Source organism: Magnolia sinica, chromosome 5 (genome assembly GCF_029962835.1).
Source record: "Magnolia sinica isolate HGM2019 chromosome 5, MsV1, whole genome shotgun sequence".
NCBI classification, from domain to species: domain Eukaryota; kingdom Viridiplantae; phylum Streptophyta; class Magnoliopsida; order Magnoliales; family Magnoliaceae; genus Magnolia; species Magnolia sinica.
The window spans coordinates 74,264,550-74,270,513 of NC_080577.1; the positions used below are offsets into that span (position 1 = coordinate 74,264,550).

A 5,964-nucleotide genomic window follows, 5' to 3' on the forward strand; every position below is an offset into this window, starting at 1 on the left:
GGCAATTGGGTGGCCCAAGGAAAAAGATTTTCCTAATTGCACAAAAAATAAATCCAATATATTCAAATCCGTGCCATCCATGCTTAAATTCTTTGTCACAAACTCATTTAATTCTTGATTATAGTATCAACATATTTAAATCATAATTTTTAAACTAACTGCCTGTCTTTATCTCTACATATATGACTGTTGATTTAGAGAGACTATGGGACCATTGAAACTCCATTAGTTTAAAGGTTTTTGTCTTCCCTAATGTGTTGAAGATCTACTAGGTTCAACATATATTTCATAGGCCACAAAATGAAAATCACAAGACAATCTTACTCACAAAATGAAGATCACTGCAAAATTTTTTACCCAGGTGCCACTATCACTTTGAATTGTGTTTTTGATTTGTGCTACTGCTCCTGCCTCTTAGCTGTTCATACTTGCTAACATTTTGAAGCTGAAGCTTCTTCATTCCCATGCTCAAATCAGTTCCTGCTTACCTTCACACTTTGTGATTACTTGCGCACCAACAAAAAGACCAGTTATAAACATTACCGTGGGCCCTACCTGTGGAAGTATGGAGCTTCCAATAGAGAAAAGAATGGTTACCATTCAGTTCTAACCTACAAAACAAATCTTAGCCATTAGCCACTGTTCCAGGTTATTCCATAGATACATATGCTCCAAATATCAATCTTATGGTAAGAGATGATTACAAACTTGCAAAAAGTGGACAAAGCTGGATAGAGTGAGGTTTAGATGCGCATATGTTATCTGAGGTACTGCTAGAATAGCATTCAAAATCCATGCAACAACTGCATATGTTATCTGAGGATGGAGAAAGGTTGTGAGTTCGACAAGGGAAAACACAAAATGAAAGAACATGTGAGAAATTATAGTTTTATTCCACAAAGCAACAATGTTAAATATAACAATATGAAGGCCATTTCTCACTTGTTCCACTTTACTACCATTTTCACATCCAGCTCCAGCCATGACTATTTTAACTACTGCTGCATCAACATTCGTCGTTCATGGGATCAAGATTAGAAATTATACTGGGTTTTGCTCAAGCTCATACTTGTACACTTGGAACATCTTACAAATTGAATATGATAACAGATCCTTAATGTATAAAATCAAGCAAGAGACACCTTAATAACAATGGCTTACTAGCTGATGTCGAAGCACTTGGTCATTTCCATAGCAGGCAAAGTGGCATTCCCCCTAGCCATGGAGAAGTAGACATCAAACCCAGTCTTCTTGGATGAACCCAAATGGTTTTCTTTTCATGAGAGGCAAGTCATAACATTGTTGCACCATCCTCCTCCCTTAGAGAGAGAAAGGAACATGATTTTAATCATGCAACATCTGCACCTACTCTATAAGTGAATTAAATACCTCCATAGATGAAATACACAAGAAATTCAAACCAATTTTCAGGAAAAACAAAAACAGTTGGACTGATAAAACAATATAGCATCAACAAAATAATTTGTGGAATTCCCTGAAATTTTCACAAGCACAATGGTCATGACAAGCTCCAGTATACTATATATTACCAGACATAGCTACATCTAATTATCTAATTATCTAGATATGGATTTCGCTAGAGTGACATCACAAGCACCAGGAAGAAACACTAATTACATCAATTATATCAAATTTCTTTACAAAGTATCAATCTTATTAGCATTTATGCAGTGAAAACTCTCAACTAATCCAGTTAAGATCAATTACAAATGGCAGGGAAGAAATATAGTGGATTAAAACTGTGAGAGAGTGCAAAATTCAATCACAAAACTCTTCAATGGGAGTATATACAACTCGCAGTTTCCATGGAACTGGAAAGAGATAGGAGTGTGGAAGTTCAATCACCTCAAGAGGCAGTGCATCTGCTGCCAAAGCACGATCATCAACAACGAGGGGATTCAGACCATCTGAAGAAGTAAGTTCATGAATACCTGCCAAAAGTGGCTGCCAGCGTCTCAGAATGGCAACAAATGGAGGTAAAATAGTCACTCTTTTGCTGATGGATGAGCCACAATGCAGAATTAACCATAAATAATCAATTTTCCAATTAACAAGGACTTCGAATTTGAGCTGATATATACAAATGCATCAAATAGATACCTTCTGGAGGGCAATGGGAATTGTTGAGCCTTTTCCTTTTGCAAAGCCTACAACTCTATGATAGTTGCCACAAGTTCACGTGGCAGTGTACTTGACCACTTGTCCTCCCTGAAACATGAAGTGAAGAGAAAGATCACATACAATAGAGAAATGAATTTTATTCCTAAGAAAGAACCCCAAATAAAAGAGAAAGGAGCATCACCTTTGTAACTTTGCAAGTCCGATTTACATTGATTAGTTTCATATCAAAACCCTGCCATTATTCCAGAAAAAAAAAATTTAGTTCTCAAGAAGAATGAAGTGCACAAAAGGTTGGTGCAACAAATGAATGACTTGCAGCTTAGATAAAAGGTTTCACAAAGAATTATAGAGAAAAATTCTGAAGCAGAGCTTGTAAGCACAGGTGAAAAAGAATCATATCAACTAAAATACAATGCAATTAAAGATGAAATAGATGGCTATAGAAAGCATCCATCATAGGAAGCATGAAGAGATAATAGGAAAGCGATTTTTGCCAGAGGGCTTACACAGATGTCTATGTTGATAGTGGACTGTTGGCAAGTTAATCTTAAACAATCCACCGTCATAAGAAGCATTTTACGGAAAAGGATTTTCTCCAGAGGACTTATAGATTTGTCTATGTTGACAATTGACTGTTAGCAAGTAATATTTCTTTTTTCTTTTTCTTTTTCTTCTTCTTCTTTTTTAACATTGTTGGCAAGTTATCTTAACCATCCATTGCTTTCATATAGGGGTGGCTGCATGATGAGTGGACCAGCCATGTTGGCACTCTGCTGCATTTGCATGTGAAGAGCATGCATATGGGGATAGCAAGCCCCTTGTTTACCAACAGGGTCAACGAGATGATTTATTTATTTTTAACTTAGAAGAATTTATTGCCCAAATGGCCAAAAGCCTAAAGAATTATAGGAAAAGAAAAACCAAAGAAAAGAGAAACTACAACTACAAATTAGCCAAATTTACAACAAACTAATCCGCCACAATTGCCTTAGCATCTTACTCCTCACTTGGGTCCTTACTCTTGCTCAGGTGGTAGACTCTCAAGAGTTTCAACTCTCGGTCAAGGGTTCGAGTACCCATAGGTGGTGAAATTCCACTAGCGTGAGTGTGTTGGGTGTGTGTGCGTGTATTAAAAAAATGTTACTCCTCACTTTTGATGCATCTAGGGACCTGACATGCCAGACCAGAAAAAAAATCAATTTGTTTAAAACACAGGTTTGCTTTGAACCAAAAAAATAGACTGGTAAGTCTACAAATATTAACAGAATCTAGAAAAAAAATAAGATTCAGGTTTGCATTGAACAAATTCAACAGTTGCTCTGAAAATTGGAACAGTAGAGATTTGAAAACTTAAATTTGAAGCACATATATAACCTTGTCCAGCTGATTCTAAGACTAAACCAAGTTAGAAATGAGAACCAACATACTGTTTCACCATCATCACGAGCTGTTCCAGTTGAATTGATGTAAAGATAAATTGGCTAGTTTGGATCCATCCATTGCAAGTAAAGCGGTTCTACTATCACGAACTCTGTGACAGTTGGCACCAACTAATCAATGCAAATGGCTAATTATTAGTGTGTATTGTACCATTAGATAAGACATGAGAGTCTACCAATAACAAATTGTATGTGTAACAATATAGAGGGAGACTAACAACATAAGAAGTGATAGGAAACAATTTTATATGTGGAATAGAAAGCAACTAACAGCTGAAAGGCTCAACATTCGCATGTATAATTCTGCAAGCAAAAAAAAAAAAAACAACAACAACAACAACAACAACATGGTTTTACAAGTATTAACAACTATTTTCTAAATTTTCCAGATTACTACAAAAATCTATGAATCAAACTTGCATAGGGCCCAGATATCCAGATAATTTTTTAGACAATTTTACATCTAGGAAGAAATAAACCAATATCAGCAATCTTCCACCACAACGAAGTGGGAAAATGAACCTGATCAGCTATGAAAAACATGTACGAGACCATGTAAGGTCAACTTGGCCTCATCATCCACATATATCTCCATTGGCTGAAATAGAACAAATGTCAAATTAAAGCAGATTAGGAGCCTCTCCTCAAGCTAATTGAATCCAGTTGGACGATGTACAGACAACTTTGGGAACCGATTTTGGTCCATGTCTGACTTGAAATACTAGCATTATGCTTCCTAACAGAAACTAGTTTAATCCACAACCTTTTAATCCGTATCCTACCCAAAATAGATCCCATTAGCAAACAACTGATACTCAACTCTAGATCATAGCCTTATGTACTAAACAACCAGGTATACGACAATTGGGTGACATTGAAGACAGTAGCACAAGTAGGCTACAGAAATAGCTCCGACAATGTAGATGATTAACCATCATTAGCCCAAGTAAAATAATTGAAGTTCTAGGTGACCTGTATATTGTATTTCATACTTTTACTAGCACAAACCTGGAATTACTAAACTGAAGCATCTTAAGGAAGAAATACCACACCCCCAAAAGTGAACTGGAACATATAGGACCCAGGCAAACATGTCAAAACACACACACACACACACACACACACACACACACACAAAGGTTCTAAAGGAAAAGACCAAGCTAATTTGATGAAACTACACACCTGAATTTCCTCATCAAAGGCCATAACCTTTACTTCATCACTAGAAAGAGCAGCATCCTTCTTGGCTTTCTAATGCCAGCCACCATTCAATTTCTTTCAGCTCTATGAAATGATAAAGATAAATCTTAATAATGAATTTGCATTCACCTTGAGATCATCAAGATGGTCAAGTATGAAAAATCATGCTTCGTCTTTCAATTTAGAGTAGAAACCTACAAAATTCTTTAGCTTTAGTTTTGCATAAAAGTTTTGATGTGCATCTACAATCTCAAATTCAGGATTCCCATTTCCAACTATGCCTTCTGAGAAGGCATCCTTAAATTCCCAGTCATTTTCATCCAAATCATCATCACCATTTACTAAATCTGAATTCAGGCCCAACTGAGTTGAACTAAATTCATTTGCAGTGGGTTGTCGAGTAGAATTTACAGTGGATATCTGCTCAGCTTGACTGTACAGATCTGAAATAAGATCACTAAAAGCACTGCTCCAACCAGAATTGATGCCATTGAAGCCATTGCTAACAGAGGTAGTGAGTCCATGAAAAAACCCCTCTTGGGCGTCAAACATATCACCATAATCCGGTTTTCCATTGCTAAAAGTATATGAAGGAGTGGTTCCTTGACTATGCTCCAACATTTCTCCAATGCCCTACAACTAAAAATTATTGAATTATCAAATATAGCCAGCATTCTTACAATGCATGTGCCACAAGACTACAAGCAAACTTCAGTAGTAAATAAAAAGTAGGTGGTACATTTTTTTAAAAAAAATGTGAAGAGTTAAGAGTACATCCCAACACTAAACCGGGAATAATCAAGGATGAAGCAAGAGCTAGTTAAGAGTACATCCCAGCACTAAACCAGAAATAATCAAGGATGAAGCAAGAGCTAGTTAAGAGTACATCCTAGCACTAAGATAGAGTACATCCCAACACTAAAAACACGTCTTCTCTCGATGCCCCCATTTAAAGGTTTCTTACAAAGAGCTCCTGAAAGCAACAAATAGGTTTTTCTTTATCCAATTTGATTGGAGTTGGAAGTTGTGGATAAAACCAGGCATTGTATATACAATGAATGAGAGAACTCCTGCATTGATGCTTCATTCGAGAAATTCCATTTAGCAATCTAGTTGTTGTTTGTGTCACTATCAAATCTCAAGATGAGTATTTCTTTCCTCCAACAATTTCAAAACCAATGAT

At 36.4% G+C, this 5,964-nt stretch overlaps 1 long non-coding RNA gene across 3 annotated transcripts; it reads right to left on the reverse strand.

The window, feature by feature from the left end:
- Window positions 1–308: 308 nt before the first annotated feature.
- On the reverse strand, window positions 309–4,992 carry LOC131246155 (uncharacterized). 3 transcript variants are annotated; one of them, XR_009171210.1, is made up of 9 exons: window positions 4,911–4,992; window positions 4,764–4,832; window positions 3,570–4,179; window positions 2,324–2,374; window positions 2,122–2,229; window positions 1,867–2,017; window positions 1,162–1,319; window positions 943–1,001; window positions 309–611 (listed from the first exon to the last, which is right to left on the reverse strand). It is a non-coding gene; the product is annotated as an uncharacterized LOC131246155 (long non-coding RNA). The 3 variants fall into 3 exon arrangements; XR_009171209.1 differs by lacking the exons at window positions 309–611; window positions 943–1,001 and having other exon boundaries at window positions 1,008–1,319; window positions 1,867–1,965; XR_009171208.1 differs by lacking the exons at window positions 309–611; window positions 943–1,001 and having other exon boundaries at window positions 1,008–1,319.
- Between the last annotated feature and the right edge of the window lie 972 nt (window positions 4,993–5,964).